Genomic DNA, 23,868 nt, shown 5'->3' with positions numbered 1-23,868 from the left:
CTGGCAATTACAGTTGGGAAGACATCCCAAACCCTCTTTGCCTTCAGTATCTCAGGATACCCAGTGCGGGCTCAGCACCCCATGTACGACTGCTGACCACAGGCTCTGGGCTGCTCTCTTAACCCAGTTTGCAGAGCATTTAAAGGGAACGCTTGGTCAAGGCATTGCAGCTTTCCATTGAGAGACTTCACATCTCTCTGAGAGGTAGATTTACATTTCGAACCCCACTGGGCATCGACGTGTTTGCTCTAAGCGCTCATAGACAAACCTGGGAAGCCGCGGGGCTCAGCGCCTCCTGATCTCACAGGGCTCTGTTCAGCAGACATTCACCAGCAGCTGGGAGGTAGAAGATACAGAATCCATTCTTTCCTTTCACGTTTGCCTACAGAGCTGTAAATGTCAAAGCCTTTCAAGTGCCCCTCAAACAAAACGAGTTAGTAAATCAGCAGAAGTGGCTCCGCACACACTCATGCGATGCATGCTAAGCTACTGTACTTCATTCACTTCTTTATGCCATGGCTCCGTGAGAAAAGAGCTCGCCGAGGCGCCGAGATGCCTTAGTCATTTTGTTTGTTTTTTTTTCACATGGCTACTGTTCCTGTTTTGTTTTCCTCCAAAAGCTGCGTCAGATGTGCTTAGCATTCAACTCAACTAGATACATTGGATGAAAAGGCTGTTTTCTCCTCACTGATGAAATATAATTGAACCCTCTTATAATGAACTCACATACCAAATAATGAAACTCCATTTGTGCGACCAGGGCTCTTTTCCGAACCCCTCGATTCCCATTCCCCAAAGGGAATCCTTTATGTGCACTTCCACCACTTGCACTGAGCTCACAGTTTGGCACACCAACTTCCCTCGAAAATGAAAGTTCTTCATTGTCTCTATGCTAGAGAGAAGCAAGTGTGTAAAAAGAAAATCTAAAGAGTAGGAGTAATTTAATTAGTAACCAGGGAATTTTTCTAAAAGCCACAGGCTGGCTTTGCAGAAGAAACCATTTCTTTAGCACGGAGATTTTCTCAATCCCCTCTTTCTCCTGTTTTATCTCCTGTTCCACCACAACCCATGGGTTACCTTCAACCTGCGTCAAGTTACCGACTGCGGATTCTCCAGGAAGCTGCCAGTTTTGGCACAGCCCTGTAATCTGTTCCCTTGAAAACTGTGAGGGCCTTGTTAAGCATCAGCGGAGCGTACGGCAAACATTTGTGTTGTGTCTGTGTGACTCCTGCCGAGATAAAGCTGTCCCTTCGGCTCAGATCTGCGGAGATGTCCCCAACCTCCTGTGTGGGTAACCCTCATGGATAAGCAGCATACTTGGCCAGAAAGTCTCTATGTGACCTCATGTGTATATCTGGAGAATGTCACGAGCACTTGCTGGAGATAAGGAAGAAGACTTGTCCCCAGACAGGGAAGATGTGGAAGGAAGGGTGGGCAACGCTGCCTATGCATGATGGATTTCAGGAAAAATACATTTATCATACACTTATTCAGATCCAACTGCCCAAAGCCAGGCACTTTTCTCCTCTCAGCTCTGCCCTGGGTGATCTGCTGTGCAAAGAAGACCAACTTCTTAAATGATTGATGTGCTTTTGCTGAGGTACTACCAACAGCTTAGGAACTCTGACAAAAATTAGCTTAAACACAACTAGAGCACCACTGCCAGCCCACTGGGTTCATCAGCCCAGGCAAAGTGTAACCCAGCAGTGGGCTGCCAACATTGCAGGCCATGGAGCCACAGAACTTCATTATGGGAATATTTCAGGAAAAGTCCTTATATGAAAGCACAGTCTGCTTTTAGTCTCACACAGGAAGGAGATGGTATATTTTCATGCACTGTATTTTAAACGAATGCCTTTAGAAGGGCCCCGTGTGCAACTAATGGCCCTGAGCAGCCTCACCTGAGCCCCAGCCACACCTGCCCTCTGAGCCCTATTTAAGCAGAGTCGAGAGCCCTTGTTGTGTGCCTGTTAGTTGTAGTCTCATTGCTGTTTTTCTGTAGTTAGGGCTCTCCTGGTAAGGCTTGCTTATATGCATAGGAGTTTCTCTGTTTACTAGTCTTTCTGCTTTTGGTTAGGGTGGCACTGGGTCTGCTCATCTCTTGCTGTGTCTGGGGCTGTTGCTGGGACTGGGGTCATACTCTAGTCCTGTGGGACTGAGGAAGTCCCTGTGGTGGGGTTATCCCTGATTCTTTCCATCAGGGAATGGCTGGGCCCCTGGGTGCTCTCTGATGGTATGTGACAAAGCCTAACTAGTTTGTTTTTTGTGCCTCTTCTCAGGAAATCAAACAGCATCTCTTCTCCGTGAGCCAGAAGGTGAACTGCTGGAGTGATTGAGGAGTTCCTCTAAATGCCATGCTATGCTAACTCTGCTGTTCCTAGAAGAGCATCTCTTCATCTGTGCATGGGAGCTGAGCTTGTCTCTCAAATTCCCTGCTTCAAGGAAGGATGTGGTTTTTTGAGTTCTTTACAAACCAAAGACAAGGGACTGACCTCAGTATTACCTCTACTATGCTGTGAGGCAGTCATTCTGGCATGTATTCCTATATTTGTAGCCCTACTTTCACTCAAAGCACCAAGTCTGCTGCTACTGGAACTGACTTTTTTTCTTTTCTGTTCAAAGAAATGTTAACAAATAACAGTATTTTCTGTAGGCATGGACAGTAATTTTTGGAGTAAATAATAACTTCAGTTCACAGAGAATTAGAAGCTCTTTTGTCCTACCAGCTAAGGCAGGCAGCTATGTGAATGGCTGCTCATTAAAACTGCACTGTAGGTCTGGTTGGTAACAATCCAGATCTGTCAGCCTGAAGATGGAAGTGGGTGCACCTCTGTCAAAGCACTGTGTAGGCTGAGGACAGCTGTTGTCAGTCTGTCTATGCTAATCTGAGAATGAAATTGAGATGGAAACAAGGACTGCTAAGGTGCCTGGGTGCCTGCTGTAGTCTGAAAAGCAAACGGGCCTTTGGGTGCTACTTCCCAAACACTTGGGGACTCAGGGAGGCAGCACTAGGAGACTCACTTAACTTGCTGGCACTGGTTTCTAACCTGCTGTCAATCTGCGTTTCAGATCAGGATGATGCTGATCAAGTCCCTTTCAACTCTTGTCTCCCTTTGGAGGCTGCTGAGAGGTTAGAGAAGGCTAGCTTGATACCAGCTTGAATGCATTCTGGTAGGTGACCTATTGCTAACATTTAGGGAAGGAGAAGTTTGGAGGTCCTGCAGAGATGATGCAAATGTAAGTAGGAAAGATTAGAGATGGAGGATGGTGACAATGCCTGGCAGCAAACTGTTGAGCAATGGCCTGGTGGAGTCTACACCCAGGAGTTTCCTGGCTCCTGTTTTTACTGCAGATAAATACAGCTGTAGCAGAAATTGACTGCAACTTGTTGAGCTTCAGGCTAGAACAAGGCTGAGCCTCTCTGAATCAGTGCTAGTGAGGGCCATCAGCTGCTGATTGTCAATCAGCAGAGAACTGAAGTGTCGGGGTGAACAAATACTGCGTGTCTTTCAAGATAAATTAGCTGATGTCCTGCAGCCTGGTTTCTGTGGCTGCTGGTGCCTGCAGACAAGCTCCTTGCAGAAGCACAGTCTCCTTCTGTGGCAGCAGGGGCTGGGAATCGGAGCAGCAGCTCTCAGTGGCATTTCAAAGGAAATTACTTAGCACTGTAAGCAAGCGTAGTGAGTGAGGATAGAGGACTGTTGGTTATTGCTGTGATGAAGCTAACCCAGTCCTAAGAAAGATAAAGGGTTGCTTAGCAATGCTTTAGTGATGACTAGCAATGCTTTACCAGGCTTTTACTGTTTACTGAGCCTTTAATAGTGGCTCAGCAGGTTTTTAGTGGAATGTTCTTACTATATCTGTAATGGCCTCTCCTCTTGAGAAGCTGTCACACGCTTCACATATAATGAACAGGAAGCAGTCAGAGAGCATTTGGTGGCTGATCATGTGTTGATTTTTGGCCTGACCTTGTTAAGATTCCATATCTCTACCTTTCCTTTCCCTAGGAGTTCTTAAATTAGCCATGGAGATTAGATTATTGAAGTGTTTTTCATACAAATGCCTCCTGGTCTGTTTATTTTTCCTAAACCACTCCTTGTCCATGTGGAAGCTCATTTTCTGGTACATAAAGGAGAGGTATTCTGAGGAAGAGAACTGGACCAGAATCACGTCTCAGAAAATTGTGTTATGGTCTTGTCTAAAGCCTTTTAGCAGCAAGATGTAGATTGTTCTACTTAATATTTCTTACTAGAATACCTATTAAGTCCTTAATGGAAGGAGCCTGCTGTGTAGTATATTCACATAATTTCCAGAAAATGATAGGGACTTGAGGGCTGAGTGCTCTATTCATGCTTTTAGGTATTCAGCTGAAAAACATAACCATGCACCAAAGAAGCAGCTCCTCCTCTTCTTTAATGAAGTATCTGAATTGTGGCTGCCACTGTAGAAAACATACAGTAATATTTTTTTTTGGGGGGGGTGGGAGGGAAGAAGGAATACACATTAGGGATGATGAGTGCATCTAGATTATTTAAGCATTTCCCTGGCTGTATCCATGTTTTGGAGTTAATGGTATCAAGGGAACAAGTAACAATATAGTAATTCCCAGCACAACACAGCTTACACTTTAACTGTGCCCAGGGAGTACTGGTGCAGTCAGGCACATCCACACAGCTCCATTTCACAGCCTGGATGAGACCTGTGAGTCCCACCAGCCTGATGGCTCAGCACACTTAGCACTGAACTGAACAGGGATCCAGCAGCAGAGAGCCATCATCTTTGTTTCAGATGTGGGACACAAGCTGGTGTGCTTTTGTGGACCTTCCAAGGAGCTGAGAGATCTTCCCCTCTGACTCAGTGAGCTGTGAGTTGGCTCAGCTGCCACCATTGCTCCTGGTGTAGGCAGTGTCATGCAGCTGCTCCATCATCTACTTGTCCCTGGACTGAATCACCTGGGGAGGATTTGACCAGGTGCTGTGGAGCACAAAGGAGGGGAAATGAAGATGGTACTTTCTCCTGAGTTCTAATGAAATGGATGGATAACACTCATGTGGACAGGAGGAGTGGAAATAGATTTGAAGCTGACATTCATCTCAAAGTTTTTCTCTAATGTATTATTAATAGTGCCCCAAAATCCAATTCAGAACCCTCTGACTTTGGCTGATATCTTTAGATGTGAGTGTTGTCCCCTAAAATCATGACTAGACAGAAACAGTGTTAATGAATGTCACCTTTGATTCCCTTCTCACTGCTGTCAATTGGAGCCTAGAGCAAAACTCAGAATTAACAAGCTATTAGTATTTACTCTCCATAAGAATCCCTCAGCCTCTGAAAACTGGAAAGCCCCTGGGGAAGGGGTGCCAGCTGCTCACCTGGCTGTGATGATGGAGAACTGCTTTAATAGTGCTGTGAAGTTGGTAGTTAACGATGAGAGCTTGGCATGTGAAGACTGCCATTTCACTTTTCATTGTGGTTTTTTTAAGGCATTCATGTCATTATCTGGGGGACTCCTTCAACACTGCTATTTCTGCACATCTGCTTTTAGGGAGATGCATGAAATCAAGTGTTTTTGGTACCTTTTTTGGTATGTGTAGACTAATAAAATGTAATACATTCATATATATTCATTTTTTCCAAGCATATGTCTTTCAGTGGCCCTTAGTGGATGCGTATGTTTGATGCTGAGGATTTATTGGAGGCTTTTCTACTGCTCTGCTCTATTTGACTGCAGCCAGTCCATAATACTTACCACCTGAAGGTAAGACCGAAGCATGCCTACTGAGTTTATAGCTGTGAGAGGTGGGGGAATTAGAGGAAAGACTTGCACGTTCCCTGCAAAAATAAGCCTCCACCCGGGGAACAAAGCAACAATGTCACACTCCATAAAACAAACACAAATGTAGGTTAGGTCTTCTGCTGTGAGCCTTCTCCTGGGAAATAAGCTGTGATAAGCCGGGAGCTTGCACTTGGCAGAGGTGAGCAACAGGAGTGTGTGCAACTGTGCCAAACTCCATTTGGGGCCTGGGGCTTGTTTTTCCGTTCTTTGTGCTCCCTGGAGACAGAAGGAGAAGAGAGATTTGGGCCTGGCATGGGGGTGGCAAAAGCATTACTATGCCTTGTTTATGAGAGCCAGGCAGCTCTGCGCGCCTTGTTCCAGCTCACTGGGTGCTGGGTTCAGAAGCTGTTGTCTTTTTTTTCCTTCAAAAAAAAAAAAGGGGAGGGGGGAGGGGAGGTGTTCCTCCTCAGTTTTTTAGGAAGGAACTGAGAGGAATGTGGAGGATGTGATATTTTTAAAGAGAAAGGAGGTGAGGGAGGAATGTTCTCGCAGGCATCTCCTGCCTGCAGAGTGAGGAACGAGCTTCAGAGCAGAGATTAGGTGTAGAGAGGGATTTTAATCCCACATAGGTAGGAAAATATGCTTGAGTATCTGTTGTTTGCCTAGCTCCTTGTAATCTTTGCACTAGCCAAGCTTGCCTTGGAGCTGGTCTACCACCACATGCATGCCTTGTACATTTGCTCTGCAGCTGGCAGTGTGGGCAGGGGTCATGGGCTGGGTAGCTGGGATGGCTTAGGGAGCTGAATTGCCTCACCAGGGTTGGATGGGCAGCAGGGGTTTGTGACTGGGACTGACCTGGTCCTCTCATGGAAGCTCACTCTACTCACCTAGTGCTGAGGGAGGCGTGAAGGTGAAAGCATAAGGTAGTGGAGATGCACAGTTTCTTCTTTTCCTGACTCACGCTCTTCTTTGGTCTTGTTTCATAAGCTCAAAATCTGGGGCTCTGGACCTTCTGTGAGGTATTAAACTCCATCCATAGCTGGATGCTCCAGCAGCTTTACACCACCGGTGTGGATGGGAATGTATCCTGGGAGGCTGGCATCCAGCAGCCAGGCAGTGGTGTTGGCCATGTGGCTCAGTCGTCTTCTGGGTCTGAGCTCCCATAAATGGGCTGGGCATTGGCTAAACTGGAGGCAAAGTGGACTGGGATGTTTCTCATTTGTACTTGCAGGGGAAAAGAATCATATTCCACCTTTGCAAATTGATTATTTAATCAGCCTGTGCAGGAGATGTGTTTTTTTCCTGGAAGCCTGTTCAGACAACAGAGGAATTACAGTAATGGAAAGAGTTTTCAGAAGATGTGTGATATTGGCAGTGAGGAAATTTATTCTGAGTGTATAACTCTTGTTTCAAAGGTGCTTCAAGCATCAGTTTCATCAGCTGTTGCCTTCAAAGGAAGGATATGATTTAAGAAAACACAGTGATTTACTTTTCTTTGATCTTGGCCAATAAAGCTTTTTTTTTTTTAATTTCTTTTGCAGTATTCCACATAGTTTGCCACGCTCACTTATAGATAACTGGAAATAATCCAGGAACAATTAAGAACCAGTTAAAAAAAAAAAAAATTGTTTTTATCATATCAGATGGCAACTTTGGTATAGCTGTAAAAGTAGGCAAACACTGCTTCCTTTCATGTGGTTTGACTTCAGACTAAACTGACCTGAAGGCAAAAGATCCTTACTGCTGACCGGCATTTGCAATAGAGTTGGATGTTAAAACAAAGCAGGAAGGAGTTGGTCAATAATAAATCAAAAGCAGGTGTCCTGGGGAGGAAAAGGTTGAGGGGACTTCAATAATGCCTTCTTCTTGGTTATTAGTACCTGCACAGTAAGATTGATGTCTGATTTCCAAAGTGATCAAAAGAAGAACCTGAGAAACCATGTAAAGCAAACAGCCCAGGGGTGCAAGGGTGGGCAGGGCAGGCTGGGGTGCTGCTGCCTGTGCTCTCCTCCTGGTACAGTGAACAGGATTTTGGTGAGAGTAACATATCTAGTGCTAGAATTAACTTACAGTCATAAAATAGCTGTGCCTTGGTGCTGTAGCACTGATTAGATCCCAATTTCACCCGTTAAGGTAGCATCATGGCTTTGAAGAGCTGGCAGCTTGGCAGTGTTGACTGGAGTTGCTGTAGCAAAATCTTCATTAGATGTGCTGCAGTGTTAATCAGCATTGCCTCACTTGTAGGCAGTGATGGCTCAGTAAGGAAGTGCACTGAGCTGAAATAGAAATTATATCACTCCTAGCAAAAATACTCATATGCTTGCTGTCCATGCTAGTAGTTGTTGACTAGAAGACCAAGAGATGAAACAGGTGAGGGGACAGGAGTGAGCTGATTACCTGCTGTGAAGCACTCACTTGATTCAGCTGGGCAAACCACCACCCACTGTAATTTTGCCTGACTGGTGATTACGGGTTTAGGCTTTAATTCTGCTGTCTGCTCTGTGTGCTGATGGACACCTGCAACAAATGCAGCCAGGTGAGAGGAGGAACCTGAGCTCAGAAGTGACTGTTTTCTGAAAAGACTCAAATTATTCCAAACTATTTTGATAGAAATCTTCAAGTATGTCCAAGCTTTATCAAGTGGTAGTTCAAGGCTGGTTAATCAAGACCGCTGAAAACAGCATTACCGTTTCCAAAATTGAGTAACGCTGTTTACATCAATACTATATAGTATTTCCATGGAGGTAAGAAACCAGTTGAATCATGAAAAGTGAAATCGTAACATACTTACGTAGGTCATTAGCTATCAGGGTTGCCAGACTTCCCTGGTCTGGAAGAGATAGTATCTTGGCTTGGACCTCAGTTATTGTCTCTCTGGGCAGAAAGACTTCAGGAGGCTAGGTTGGCTGAGGCAGCAAGGAACTTTCCATTTCTTGTTAGGAGCTAGTGGATGAAAAATGTGAGCAGCAGGATAAGGAACTAAAAAATGATGCTGACTGAGCCACAGGCTGAAGAGCAGGGAATAAACTAGGGGGAGGAGCAGCAACAGCTGTGTTGGAGATCTGGGGAGAATGAATGAGTGGAATGGTAGGCTGTTTTACAGGAAAGTCAAAGTTAAGGCTGGCCCACTGTTGGTAACTACATGGAGAGTGATGTTGTGAGATGCAAGAAAGACTTTGGCACGGGTTTCCAATATGCACGGAAGGTAGGTGCTCCAACTTGTGGAGCTTTCAAGGTTGAGGCCTCTACCAAGGAGTCTGTATTGGCTCCTACTAATTTTATTTGAAACTGCTTTCCTTTTCACAGGTAAATTATTTAAACTTACATTCTGCACAAAGCTCCCTACAGTCACTGCGTGTGCAGGTGTTAAGACTGACGTTAGGCTTGCAGATTTCTATCATCACAAGTTTTTGGCTTATCTTTCCGTTGCAATTTTAAATTAACAGCTTCTTTTAAGAGCGCTGGAGGCTAACAGGATGTCAATACACAAAGCAAACTTTCTTAATGTCAGCATAAAGCTTTTGTTATTCCTATTTATTGTGGTGCCAAACTGAAAGGTGTTTCTGTTGATGCAGGATCTCACACCCAGATGGGTAAAATCAATCAATGCTCTTCCACTGGTTGCTGGGATATTGGGTCAACCAACCCTGGCTCCCTTCAGATCATGTGAGTGTGAAGCAGTTTGACCCCCCCTAGGTAATATGGTAATATTTGGAAAAGCTCTTTGTAGAGCTAATTCACTGCTTTTTCTGGTGTTTGTGGTTATTGAGCAGATTAATATCGGTAAATATTAATGGGGTCATCTGGAAAGAAATAGGTGCTCTAGCCTTTGCCAGCAAACCACTTAAGCACATGCTTGGAGATAAGCACTCACACTAAGGTAAATGCAATTGTTCATAAGCTTGGTGTTGACTGTGTGTTTAGGGTTTCTGGATTTGGAGAGACTTATGAAACTCAGTGCTTAATGAATGGAAATTAGGCCCTAATATGAGAATAGATCTTCATGAAATAAAATTAAAAACTACTAAAAGGCAAAAGTCAGGATGAGAGAGGAAATAATCTGATTTGAATGGTATTCATAATTTCAAGAACAACTTCAGGAGAAATTCCTTTCCTGTCTTCTGACCAGCTCACTTTAAAACACTCAGGCAGGTTGGCTCAGTGCACTGGGGAGCAGCGTGATGTCTGGATGGACTGTGCTGGAGAGGAAGGCAGGAAGGATTCTTCTCTTGCTAAGCTGGTCAAAATAAGAATTTGACTGAAGCAGTTTGTACCTTAGAGCAATGTTGCTCACTAGTAAGCAGTGAGCAGATCTGGGGGTAGTGAGTGGTTATTTTACGTGCACCTCAATCTTGTTGGACCTTGAAGTGTCCAAATGAAAAATTAACTATTTTGGATATAGTTACAGCAATGCTTGGAGAGAGAGAATTTGGATAAAAGCACGTCTGACCTTCTCTTGCCAGGAATAATGCAGAAGTTTGCAAAAGCTAAAACAGGTTCTGGTTTAATATGTGGCTTTGTCCCCAAGAGGAAGATGCATGAGATGTTAAAACGCTCTGAATGCTCTTTCTCCCATTCCAAGAAGGAACGTGAAGCACCACTGAGAACTTACTGCTGTGCTGAAGGATATCAGTATGAAAACAGGGATTTTCCCAGAAAAGTGCAGTACAAACTGATAGCATTCCCACTCTTCTCAGACGGAAGCAGCATAATCCTGGCCCTTGGTTTGGCAAGTGTTGTTCTTTTTCATGGGGTGAAGTGTCCCCAGCTGGGCAGGTGAGTGGTGCACTCTGGCATTTCCCTATAAAGCAAAATGGCACAAAGAGGAGAAATAAATTATCAGATCTTGGATGCAAATTCTCCTTAATATTAAAAATGGATAGGCTCTACTCTTGAGAAGGGAGAGAAGGGAAGTGGGGAAGGGCTGAGCCCTCAGCTGATGGAGCAGCACTCCTGCTAGCCGTGATTTGCAGTGTCAGGCCTTTAACCAAGCCATTAATGGCTGGGGAAGGGGTGCCAGCTGTTCAGCTGGCCATGATGATGGGGAAAGAGGCCTGCTCTGCTCTGTGTGCAAATGGGAATTTATATGGGGCGAGCTGCGATATTTGGCAAGTGAGTGCACGTAATTTAAGGTTACCTGTAGGCAGCTGTTGCTCGTTCTGTGGGTGTTTTCGTGGCTATTTAATTGCATGCTGCTCAGTGCTAAACGAGTGCAAGTTGCGTGAACAACCACAGCAACGTGAATGCTGCTGCCCATGAGATAAAGGGCTGTGTTGGAGCAACAAGGGCCTGGCTAACAGCACCACAGGTCTCTTGCACTTCTTAGTCTGCGCTTTATCTCTGATAAAAAGGGAAGAAATGGGCTAGTTCTTAAAAAATAAACCCAAAGCGTTTTAAGGACCTTTTCCCCTTTTCTATTCTTTTCCCAGGTTGCAAAAATAACATCCAGTAATGAAATGAAAACAAGCTGAATGGCTGCATTGAGCGGAGGAGGGCAGAGGTAGTCTCAGACAGCTGGAGCATGTCTGGGCCAGTGTCTCGCTGCTTTTCTCCCTGCTAGTTCAGTGCCACTCCAGGAATGCAGACAATGCTGGCTACAACTGCTTCATATTTGATTTCCACACTTAAACTGTGTTTGTTAAGTAAAACCCCATTGTCAGGCTGGCAGACAGCCATGCTCCCTCCTCAGTCTTGCTTCCCAGCTTCTCTGGTTGGGTTCTTAGAGCCATCTAGCAAAGACCTGGTCTCGCTGTTCTGGTGCTGCTTGTAGCATCACAACAAAACTTTTGGGCCCTCATCAATCTGTGTCTGAGGGCAGGCAGAAGCTCTGCAGGGAAGGAATGGGGTTTGGAATGGCCTCAGCTGGGTGAGCTGCTGGATACCCTGTGAGGAGCGGTGCTCCTGGGCTCTGTGGGACCATTGGGTCAGGGCAGAGCATTCAGCAGTTGTAGGACTTTGCTGGCAGGGTCTATGGGTGGTGACAGTGCAGGGCAGGAAGAGAAACCCTGCAGATTGGAAGCAGAGCAGTGGCTGTGCTCTTAACAAAGGATCACTTCATACCCTCTGGGAAATACCAGGCAGGGCATGAAAATTATTCATAATATTAATAAAGCTGAGAGGATTACTAAATCCGACAGCTGTCCAACCCTTTGTGCAAGCAATTCTGTCCCTTCCAGCTCCTCACAAGCTGGTGTTGTGGCCCAGTGTGTGCCATTGCCTGGGCACCGCTCAGTCAGCACCAACGGCACTGAGATGGGCAGGGCTGTGCCCCAAAGGGTGGCTGCAATGTGGTGGGCAGCAGCAGTGTTCTGACTGCAGATCCTTCTGCTGCCCCAGAGAAGCTCACTTCTGGACTGTAGTCGTGGAAACCGCTATGTGAGTGGATTCAGGACTGGCTCCAAACAAAAGTTAAAGAGGGAAAGAAGCCCCAGAGGATTCCTGCAGGTGAGAAAGGTGATGCTTTCCTCAGCAGAGTGAGGTTTAGGGATGTCTGGAGCAGCAGCGAAGCCTCCAGCTGCTGAGATGGATGCTGTGCTTCCTGCCATCAGCTGGACTGGTTCTACTCTGGGCTGCCCTAACTTCTGTCCATCCACCTCCTCACCTCCTCTCACGTTGTTAGGGTGATGCTGCCATGCCTGACCACTGAGCTGTGAGGGGCTCTCACCTCTTTTGTTTGCAAAGTGCAGCTGTGCCCATGTGGTCTTTAACTGCATGTTAATACCAGTGCAGTATTCACAGTTGAAGAGCAGCAAGGCAAACCTTCAGGTTCTGCTTCCTTTAATAGCTAAAAGCAAACTGTAGAACTGTATAACTTTTTAAAGTTTTGATCAGCCTTTAAAATCAGAGGCCTTGACTATGTGCACTGCAAGTTTGCCCTTTTACTTGGAATGATGGTGGGATATCAAGGGTAAAAAGGGCCATGTTGCAACTTCATGATGTGATTTAAACATGGAATGAGGCACGTAGCTTCAAGGTTGACACTGGAGCATGGATGTGGTGTGAGTGCATCCAAAATATGTCCTTCTGCATCCCCACTGGCAGTGGCAACTTCCCTATCCCAACCCATGATTGTGTTGAAGTGTCACAGCTGGATCAGACTCACCTGGAGCAGAAGATGTACAGAACATGGGTGAATTTGAACACAGGTCAGGTGTTTGCAGGGCCAGGTGGTACCGCTCACTGTGCTAGATCTTTGGGGAGATGTGAGAAGCCTGCACAGGGGAAAGGGAACAGGGCCATGTAGCCATGCAGTTAGTCCCAGTGAGCAAGCACTTACAGTACAGGCCCAGCAGAAGAGATGCAATGGCAACTGCAAGCTGCAGTGAGGCTCCTGTGATGCTCAGCGTGCCTGAGGCAAAACTGTCCCCACTGAAATGGAGACAAAAGTGTTTTATCATTTCTGTGACCTTGAACTTTTAAGCTCAGTATTCTTGTATTTCTTTGTTTCCAGCTTGGAAAAAGAAAAATTGTTTTTCGTATTCAGTCTCCTTTATGCATATCCAAAAAGAGAAGTGATGGTAAGGAGAACTTAGAAGATTAAGTGTCCTGAACTTATTAATGAAAAATGTTCCTTTTTTTTGTTCTTGTAGGGAAGGCGAAGTCAGAAGTGAGAACTTCTTACTAACATACTGGAAGGATAAATGGGAATGCTTTTATTTTAGCAGTTGTCACAGAGCATGTAAGTACAGTGGGTGGCCTTCTGAGCTTAAGCTACATGCTTGACTACTAACAAAGTTCCTAATTATTAAACAGAAAATGTGATAGGAACTGGCAGAACCACTGTGCTGCTGGGACTGTTAATGTGCACCCCCGGAAGCCCTGTACAATGTATTTGATCCACAGTATTAGCAGGAAAAGTGTTTTTCCTTTTGGTTGCCTTGTTGACGTTAAGTCTGTTGTTCCCCTACTGCCTCCTGTGTGACAGCACGTAGAATAACAGCATCTCCACGTCCATCCCATCAGCCTTTTGGATGAGGATACCAGCAAGAACAGCCCTTAGAGGAAGCAGGCAGTTACACGTGAGGGCTGATGATGGAGCAGGCCAATGAAAATGCCTCTCCATGTGCTGCCCCTGAACTACCTTGGGGCACTTGAAAGGAACGGCCACCCCCAGTGGGGGATGTCAGCAGAGCCACCCTGCTGGCACTGACTGCCAAGGCTGACTGGGCTTGGGGCTCTTGCCCTGACAAACCCAGGGAGCAAGGATAAATGCCAAGGTGGGAGAGATGGGAGAGCCCAAAGGGAACCCCAGGCAGCACAGCAAGGTTATTTTAAGGTCTGCTTCACTCTGTCATCACTCCACATAAGCAACGTGTTTGGATTCAGTTATTTGTCCAAGGTGCTGTCAGAAGCACGGCAGAGATTTGCCTTACTCACCAGATCTCCATCAGGGCAGGGTAGGTTTCATCCCTGCCTTTATTTCAGAACCAGTTAAGAATGTGGATGAGTGTCTGTACTTTTTTACGAGCAGACATAGACAGGCACACTTTCATTCATTTAAATGCCCCAGCAATGACTCTAGCTTCCAGTGAGTGATCTTTTTCACAGCGTAAGCATCTTGGGCCCACATGTAACTTAGCTCCTCATTTCAGGGTGGCGAATGGAAAGAAGAACTGAAGATGTGCTAAAAGCAAGAGTCTGTCTACGAGAACACAGAAAACAGCACGATCTGGACTGTGCCTTCTGCTGCAACGTAGCAGACTACAGACACTGATCCAGGACCTTGAGCAATAGAGTCCTGTGGTTTGGTTTCCCTTCTGGCACATTAATTGCATCAGGATCTAGGTTTATTCATGGCACTTTCCATTTATGATTTAGGGAATTTGAAGAATACTGTTCTTGAGGCTGAGCCTGCAGTTATAGTCTTGGCATATCCATACCATAAAATTCCCGCGGATAAAAGCAGAAACATCTGGATTCATGACTGGATGTTGGCTAGATCCACCAGGAAAAAAAAAGCCTTCAAGGGATCCTAGAGGGTTCTAGCCAGGATAAATAATACAACAAAATAAGAGTGCTATTAAGAGTAATTGTAATGCAAAAGCTGAATTATAAGATGAGGACCAAGCCCTTCTCGCAATCTGCTTTTCCAGCTAAGAGCCCTTCAATTCACACTTAGTGCACATGTGGCTCGTGGAACAAAGAAAAAACTGAAGAAGGATGAAAGCAACACAGATTATTCAGCATTGCTGGTTTAGCTCCAGGCCCATCATTTAAATGAGTAGATGATCAGTTTCCAGTTTGTTTTAAATTCTCTGGCAAGAAATTTTATTCTCTATCCCAAAGTTGGATGTGCTTAATGGTGTTTTTTTTTATTTTTATTTTTTAAAGCAGCTTTGCCATTTTGTTATATTCCTCAAGGTGAGACCATGAAAGGGTTCTTGCAGGGGTCACCTGAATCGTGAGACTGGAGGCACAGGCTGACTGTGTTCCAAGGGGTCCATGTTGCATTTCTCAGCCTGGGGGGGCCTCAGGGCTGGAGAACTTCTGCTCCTTTCCCTCCTCCCCCTTGGGCGGCCAGGGGCCCTGCCTTGCCTAGCCAGACATCAAACCCATGCTGGGCAGCACCTGAAGTTGAGGGAAGTGGTTGTAGCAGCTGTGATCCACAGATCTGCAGCCTCTTTTGCTGCACCACTTGTGGGTGGAAACCTTATCGGTGAGTCCTTCTCCTGTCTTTCTTCTTGTTCTCTTCTTCTCTGTGCCGGCATCCAACTGGCTGAGTGGCTCCTGAGGAGCTGTTCTGTTGGTGCCACTCTTGACAGTGATTTTTCATGGAGAGGCTTTCAGTTGTTCCCTGAAGAGATGTCTCCTGTTGCGGTGTTCTGCCAATAATTAATGCACTCTGAACACTGCCATGGGGCTCTGGGTGGTGCACACACATTTGGAGCTGGGCAATACTCAAAGCACGACTGCAAATAGCAGTGATGTGCAAATGACTGTGTTTACACTGCCTTATCTTTCATACGAAGAATAATCTTAATTGCACTATAAGGAGTGGGAGTTTGGCCTTAAATAGCCTCGACACATCTAGGAAAGGCATCTAAAAGTATGCCCCAGTATTTCTTAGGACATTATTCTCAGCAGATATTTGTTATTGTTGTCTAATTAATTGTCAACATCTGTCGCTGCTGCTGCATAAGGGCTGGCACCAGCCGTCAGGGCATTGCATTCTGCTAGCGTGACAAAGCATCATGAGTGCCAAAGCAAAATGAGGAGATGAATCTTCTTGTAGATGTTAGAAAATATTTGGTTCAGATCAGCTGCTATCGCTGCTGCTGGCCACGTTTGTCGTGCTATTCCTCCACCCAGAGTGAAGTCGGCAAAGAGATCTTCTGAGACTGTGGGGCTCTTGGTTAGCAGCAAACAGCCTGAGAAGCTGAGAAATGCAGCAGAGCTAAATTTAGAACCTCAGATAGGAAAATGTCTCTATCTTCAACACTCCGGGTTTTTTTCTTCTGCTCTGCACAAAGCACACCTTGGTTTGCGGGGCTGTTTGCGGATCGCGCAGACTCAAAGCAGGCTTTGGTTTGTGGAAAAAGAAGGCTTTGATGTCTTTGGTAAACAAATAGCGGTGTTAATAGATCTTCAGTTCTTGCTAGCAAGCTGCAAACAGCAATGTTTGAAGAAAAATAAACATCCTGAGGTTGATGGAAGGGTAGGAAGGGCATAAAGTACTGTTGTCAAATCCTTGGTCTGAGCCCATCAGGAATGTCAGAAATGAAAAAGCTGTCGTTACTTTCTCCCTCCTTCTGGGTCAGGAGGAAAATAAACTGGTGCATGGTTTACCAGCCACACTGATGGGAATAAATGGGTGTAAAACTCCATGGCTAAATCATCACCATTCAAATCACAAGAAGACTGCAACAACACTAAGAATTGCCTAGAGGTCTTGCCCTCCCACCACTGGGGTCTGGGGACACAACTCACCCTTCCTCCAGCCCCTTTCTGACCCAGCTCAGAGCTTCATTGGCTGGGACCCCAAGGCCTTGTCTCCAAATCCTGGTCTGTGCTCTCCCAGCACTCCCATAGGAGGTGCAGGCATGTGTCTGCTCACGGGGAGGATGGGAATTTCACAGCCTGTGGCTACCTGAACTTTTGCTCTCTGAAACTTGCTGTGCTTGTCTCATTGCATCATGTAAAACGTAGCTTAGGAAACACAAAAGCTCGGGAAATGAAACAAAGCAAAGAGCTAAACAGCGATCTCAGTCGTGCCAGCATAGCCTTGGGATGTTAATTTACACTTACACTGTTTTAATAATCCAGATTTGGTTCAGAATGAGAAAATTTGGGTTTTCTCTGTAAAGGGAAATCAAAACTCAGCAGGTCATTATAATAATAAATACACAAATATTTACTGCAAATTAGAGCTAATCAAGAGCCTCCAGCAGCCTCTCACTTCAGTTTCATGTAATTCTATGCATTTATCACTTTAAAAAGACCTCAGAGGAGCTAGGAAATAAGTAATTCAGATGTAGCTGACTTTTTAAAGTCTCTGTAATATCACTGACATCTTCCCTTTGATAAAGCTTTTTCCTGCTTGCCAAAGCTTCATTCCAAATAGGACTGGCAACATTCTATCCAACAAACCAGGAGAAAAAAAGAAAAAAAAAAAAAAAAACCAAAAAACAGGGCAAAAAGCAAAAAATTCAGAAATAAAATGCCTACAATCCCAAAGGTAATAAATATTCATTTGGCAATTTCATACAAGTTCTTTGTTGTCGCCGTGAGCCTCTGTCTGCTGGATTCACAGCAAGGGAGGCAGGGATGTTCCCTAATAACCAGAAACTCCTTGGAGACCTTGGTCACGGCATGTGGGAACTGCTTACCTGGCCACATAGAGCACGATTCTGTTTATCTTCAGATGTTACTGAAGTTATTACAGCATATTCAGTAAGGCCTCTTCACTCTCAGGAATATATTTAAGTATATATAGAGGTATATATACACAAATCAGAACTGTTGCACTTCACTTTTAGCTCATCCCATGATTCCTGAACTCCTCCTTCCCACGAGGTCAGACCCCTCTGTCTGTCAGGACAGAGGCAGGAAAGCCTTTCATTTCCCAGGGATTAGGGCTGGGTGCCTCCCAGTGCTCATCAGACAGAATCCCTAGCTATACTTGTCCTGTATACCTCATCATATGCCATCCTCAAGGCACGTCACTGATAACCACCAAACTCATTTTGGACCCGCAGCCCCTTTGGAGCTCTGCCATCAGCCATCAGCTCCCACCTCATGGCTTGGGACACGTCCTTGCTTCTCCCACAGGATCTGCAGTGGTACTTGGATATGAGGAAGTATTACTTTTCAGAAAGGGTGGTCAGGCACTGGAATGGACTGCCCAGGGAGGTGGTGGAGTCACCGAGCCTGGGGGTGTTCAAGGAAAGGCTGGATGTTGTGTTGAGGGACATGGTTTAGTGGGAGCTATTGGGAATAGGTGAACGGTTGGACTGGATGATCTTTTAGGTCTTTTCCAACCTTGGTGATTCTATGATTCTATGATTGGATGGGTTGGTCATGCAGTACAGTGGTGGCCCCTCAGGTCACTGTAGTGTTTGTGTCCCTCTGGACAGCGGGGAAAGCAGAGCAACAGTTTTAGTAAGTGGTGATTTTACCATTGACCCTATCCCTCTAACTCACCCTGTTGGATGGGATTTGGCACCGAGCTGATTTATGGCACGATGCAGTGGGCTGTGTGGTGTTGTGTTCCTTCCAATAGTGTGGACCCTTTCTATCAAATAGTCTTCCACTTCTTGTTTAATTAAAACACAATTAGCAAGGCTTTTGATTCTGTTAAATATGCACAAGCTTCTACTAAATTAATATTAATCTCTGTTCAGTGTGCAAGTCGCTGAAGTGACATGTGGAAAATTACATGTAATTGACTCAGGAATGCGACTTGGAGGATGACTTCATGTTCCTGAATGAACATATCGGCATGCCAGATGCGCTAGTGCCTGACCCCTTTAGAGACTCCCAGAGATCAGATGTAGCTTTAAAATGTAATTTCATGCATGCAGAAAGAAGAAAGAGAGCCTAATGGCTTTGTTATTTAGCCCTCCGTTTAATCTGGGTAGGGCAGTGTGAATGCCTTAATAACACAAAGCATGGCTCTGATCCCTGTGCTGGCAGAGTGCTTCCGATAGACACCCTGATGCCTTTCTCATGGCCAGAAGGGTCAGCTATCCATATTTGCTTGCTAATAACTAGAAGTTGTACTTCTTTCCCCTCCAGGCGATGAGTGTCACAGGGAGGCTGACACGAATTCAGCCCTTGCTTTGAGCCATTCATTTCTTCATGAATTATTTCATCTGGGGGGAAAAGCAACAAATGTGAGCATAGGGAAAGAAGTTGTATTTAGAAGTTAAAAAATAAGGTGGCATTCAAGCCTTCCTCTTCTCAGATGCCCTTTCTTCCCAGCCTGACAGCTCACTCCCCAGCTCCTGCTGAAGAGCATACCGAGTGTGACCCGGGTCTGTCTTTAATAACCGTGTCCCCAAAACAAATTATATAACGGCGTTCCATACACTTGTGCTCTTCCTCTCCTCCCAGTGCATTCCGTGCACCTACACAGTCATGCTAATTAGCTCACGTAATAAACTTGAACGTGGCACCGATCTGTTTGCAGGGCGTTGCCAGAAGGAGCCGGATTTGGAAAGCGGCCATTCATGGATGTTTGGTTTGAAAAAAACCCCACGGATGTTGCTGGACTGAGAATGGAGCAGAATCCATAACGGGAGCTGTAATTGAAGGAGACAAATGATTTGGCTTAAATAGCCCTTAACGACCTCCCGGGAGGAGCTGTGCAGCACTGAAGCCGTGGCTGTGGTGCTCCCAGAAATGCCAGTTCCCTGCATGCACATCTCATCCGAGTGCTGCTTAGAGCATGGGAGCTGCCAGCTATATCCCTGATCAACACTAGATGTTGCTATGCTGCTACTCATATCGGCTATACATTAGCCAGGCTTTTAAATGCTATTCACTGCCATTTCCTCTTTCCTGTTTCTGCTATTCATGCTGTTCTGAATGTTGATCTGCTACTTTCATTTGCCTTTTTTTTTTTTTTTTTTTTTTACATGTTCCATTTCTGCAATATCAAGCCTATAACCCGCTTGAATGTACACGTGAAAACTTTATGAGCAACAAACAGACTCTTGTAAGTGATAAAGTGGAGCGGCTCCTATATTTATGTCAAATATTTACTTAAACTCTGCTTCTGGATTTTTTGCACTCCGAGGGGAATGACATCGTCAGCAGGACAGTTCTGGGAACGCACTGACAGCTGCAAGGCCGTGGATGGAAGCTTGTTTATTAGGGGGGGGTACAAGGGGGGGGGGGAATACTAAAAAGCTGTTTGGCCCTGCTGGGTTTCAGCCTTTCTACTCCCACATGCTTGAGTGGGAGAAAGGACAAATCTTAGGACGTTGATTTCCCCATGGCAACAGAAAACGGAAATTACTTTAACCCCATCTAGTGACAGATGACTCATTGCTCAGCCTGCTGCTATTTTCCAAGCTCTAAAACAATACAGCTGCAAAGAAAAGGCCAGCCTATATTATCTCATAGGCTGAGCGCCGGGGCGCGTGGGAGAGGGCAATTCTAGGCTGCCTTTTTGTCACAGAGAGGAAGAGCCGAAGCCTTTTGGTGACATTGCACAGCACAACCACAGTCCTATGTGCTCCTGTCTCCACGCCATCAGTGGGTGTCCATGGTGTCCAGCTCTTCAATGGGGTGACTTTAAATAACCCTCCTTCAATAGAGTACCACAGACTCTGCACGTGATGAATGAATTATTCATCCACAGATGCAGCCTTCTGAGGGTACAGAGGGTATGAGCGTGTGAAAAAGATATCTGATGGGGTAAAAGTGTTTCTGTATTGCTCAGGAGGGCATAACGAGATCCCAAGGCAGAGGTAGAAAGAGAGAGGCAGATTTGAAAGCTGAATTACACTAGCAGAAGGGGTAATTGGGTAGGCTGTTTCCTGAATCCTTAAAACCAGACAAGGTGACATGCTTTGAAAGGAGCTAAAATGCAGCTGCTGGCTAAAGGGGCAAGCTGTGCCCAGGTCAGCATTCACAGCTGCCTTTGTCCTGTTGCACGGCATCAGAGCTGCTCCAAGCACACAGTGCACCAATTGGTTTTGTAAGGCATCTCCAGCCCTGGGCTCCTCCTGCTCGGCACATCAGGACAAGAGAAAGACAGCCCTGGAGGCCATTGAGGACTGTGTGTTCCAGGGCTCTGCCTCTTTCCAGAAGCCAACTGATGCAGGAGAGAGCTCTGCTGCACGGGTCAGCCTTCCCCACGCCTTGGTAGGAAATTAGTGAGTCTCAGAAATGAGGCCAGTAAGGCTTGCTGAGACTCAGATGCATTTTGTACATTAAATATTCTACCACTGCTTCTGTTGAACAGAGAAGATACTAATCATAGAAATCCTAAATGGTTTGGATTGGAAGGGACCTTGAAGCCCATCCATTCCACTGCCCCTGCCTTGGGCAGAGACACCTCCAACTCAGTCATCCAACCTTAGTGCTGCCACTGAGCTGAATTACTGGTCTGTTGGCACCACTTCCTTCTCCTAAAGTTTGGGCAGAGAGCACAGTGCTGGGAAATGCAGAACTCCAGTGAAGCTATGTGACAGCCTGGCATCATCACAGGATACAAGACATGGCTTCCTCCTAGAAAAGACTTGGAGAACTAATGGTGCAATAGCTGATATTTTACTCAGTCATCTTATTTGTGTGCTGGTATGACTAGCAATGACAGCAAGCTTCCTAACAGCACCAACTCAGGTCCATACATTTCAATTTGAACAGTAAAATTAGCAAAACAAGAACAAAGACAGGAAGATCTCCATTACCGGGCCAGTCTGGAAACCAGACATCAGGCTGCATTAATGGCATGGCATGAAGATTACCTTTATGCAGACAAGATCCTGTATCAGCAGGAAGGATTCTCTTCCTTCTGATTCTTCCCTTGCAGACCAGTGGTCAAAGCAGTTTACACTTGAGAAAGTAAGTGTCACTGCTGCCATCTAAACTGCAGTCAGCCTGGTCAACCCTGAGAAAGCCATGAGGATTTGTCTTCCTGAGTTCCATTTCCCGTTATTCAGTGCTTGTGAGCGCAGAGCTCCCAAGCCAGGAGGGCAGGGCAGGTAATTTCTGCTTCCCCAGCCACTCACCCAGCCTGGCTGCCAGAAGCACTGTGGAGCCCTGTTGTCTGCCCTGGTGCATGGTGTGCTGCATTCAGCTCTTTACAGCCGTCTCCTCTGTGTCTACCAGCTCACAAGCACTGCGGTGGCTTATGTAAACCACAGAGAAGTGCTGTGCATGTCTGTTGGTAATTCTTAGCTCGCACCACCAGGCTCTTGCCTTAGCAGCACCTGCAGTTTGACAGTTCTGCAGCATGTATTGCCCTGAAGCTTCATCCTTGAGCAAAAGCAGAGGAGCTGCTCTCCACCGGCAGGCAGTCCGGGTCCCAGCTCTGTTTCCTTTTATCAAAATGACCTTATTTGACAAAACATTCTCATCTCCATTAACACATGACGGCTTGGCTAAGCCTCGTTCTGTCTCCTCAAGCAAACCTTGCTCCTCCCAGCAAACCCTTGTGACTGCAGGATCCAAAGAGACCACCCCTTTCCTATCCTAATTTGGGCAGAAACCTTATTAGTTGGTGTCTGATGCTCCCAAGCACGCTGGAGTTTTCCCACTGCGCTATGCTGATTCCCAAGCTCTGCTAGCACGGCTGCCAATAAAAACGCCCTTTTTAAATCCCAACCCTATTTTCCCCTGCACCAGAGCAACAGAAGCCAGCACAACCCGGCAGCTTTGCTGGCACAGCCCCGGGAAGGCTGTGAATTCATCTTTCCAGGGAACTACAGCTCCCAGAAGACAGCTCGTCTACTGACACTGAGCTTCCTCATTGCGAGGGAGCCTTTATGGGGAGGATTTCAGAAGGAAGGACTCCGCTTCGTGACCCTTAGCAATCTCTGCTGCGCTCGGTCCTTAACGAGCGTTACTGCCCCTAATTAAAACAGGTTGTTTTCCAGGCTCTTTGCTGAGTGCTGCCCGGTGAAGCCGCGGATAGCGGCACCTCTCCAGCATCCCCCTCTGCGCGGTGCTGAGATCTCCTGGAGTTCGTCTGAGGCTGATGAGATCGGAAGGCAGGGGCGTTCCCTTGATGGCATCTTTGCAAAGCCCTGTTTCCAAAAGCGCCGATGTTCGGCGCAGGAGAAGCCTGCTGCAAATCAGCCATCAGAGTACATTCTGGCAGGGATCCCAGGTCCCAGCCTGGCACGTGCAGAGCATAAAGTGTGGGATTGGCTTCCAGCAAACCAAAGGAATTGAGTAATGAGCGGTGTTGTCTCTCCAATCCTTTAAGAATGCAGTGGGATTTGGGTTCCAAGAGTGAAAAATCAGTCTGGCGTTTCAAGACTGCCACGTTTTCCTGGTCTGAGGCTGATTCTTGTGCTTGAATTCTAGAGAAGCAAATTTTAGTTGCTGAATTTGCCCCTCAAACCACACAGATACTCTTCCCTGGAAAGCTGCAATTTCAGCAAACATTATGTGTGATGTTGGGCATATATAGAAAATAATTTGCTAGCAGCTGTACCTGGCCATGCCCTTCCACTTCCTCCCAGCTTGTTCTTCGAAAGCCTGCCAGGATCAGGTTTGCACCAGAAGTGGTAGAGAAGAGAGAGAGAGGAGAAATTAAAAATAACAAAAAAGCAAAGCCGCCCCATCAAAATATTTTTGGAAGATTTGAAATAGCAACACACTGTTGTTTTTTGGGTTTTTGCTTTTTTTTTTTTTTTTTTTTTTTCCCCAGCTATTTGGTAGAAAGTTCTTTCACTCTGCCTTTAAAACAAAACCCAGCAGATGAACTCATATGGGGGGGGCGGAAAGGGAAGACCATGAACTGCATGCGGGCTTCGGCGTTTGGGTGCAGCACTGGGTGACGTGGGGAGCAGGAAGCACTGCTGTGAGCCACAGCAAGCGATGCTGGGCAGCTGGGAGCCGTGCCTCCCATACCTGCTTCCCCCACTGCAGGCCGGCAGCCCCAGGAGCAGCCACAGCCATTGGGAGACCCCTCGGAT

At 46.1% G+C, this 23,868-nt stretch overlaps 2 long non-coding RNA genes across 2 annotated transcripts; both read left to right on the top strand.

The window, feature by feature from the left end:
- The first annotated feature begins 1,963 nt into the window (after positions 1 to 1,963).
- On the top strand, positions 1,964 to 2,695 carry LOC125697568 (uncharacterized). The gene is made up of 2 exons (XR_007378857.1): positions 1,964 to 2,016; positions 2,280 to 2,695. It is a non-coding gene; the product is annotated as an uncharacterized LOC125697568 (long non-coding RNA).
- Positions 2,696 to 8,868: 6,173 nt separating this feature from the next.
- LOC125697529 (uncharacterized) lies at positions 8,869 to 16,569 on the top strand. Its single transcript, XR_007378836.1, has 4 exons — positions 8,869 to 8,981; positions 9,352 to 9,442; positions 13,366 to 13,454; positions 14,368 to 16,569. It is a non-coding gene; the product is annotated as an uncharacterized LOC125697529 (long non-coding RNA).
- The last annotated feature ends 7,299 nt before the right edge of the window (positions 16,570 to 23,868 follow it).

The sequence above is a fragment of the Lagopus muta genome, chromosome 9 (genome assembly GCF_023343835.1).
Source record: "Lagopus muta isolate bLagMut1 chromosome 9, bLagMut1 primary, whole genome shotgun sequence".
Classification (NCBI taxonomy): domain Eukaryota; kingdom Metazoa; phylum Chordata; class Aves; order Galliformes; family Phasianidae; genus Lagopus; species Lagopus muta.
This window is presented reverse-complemented; position numbering and strand designations above follow the sequence as displayed.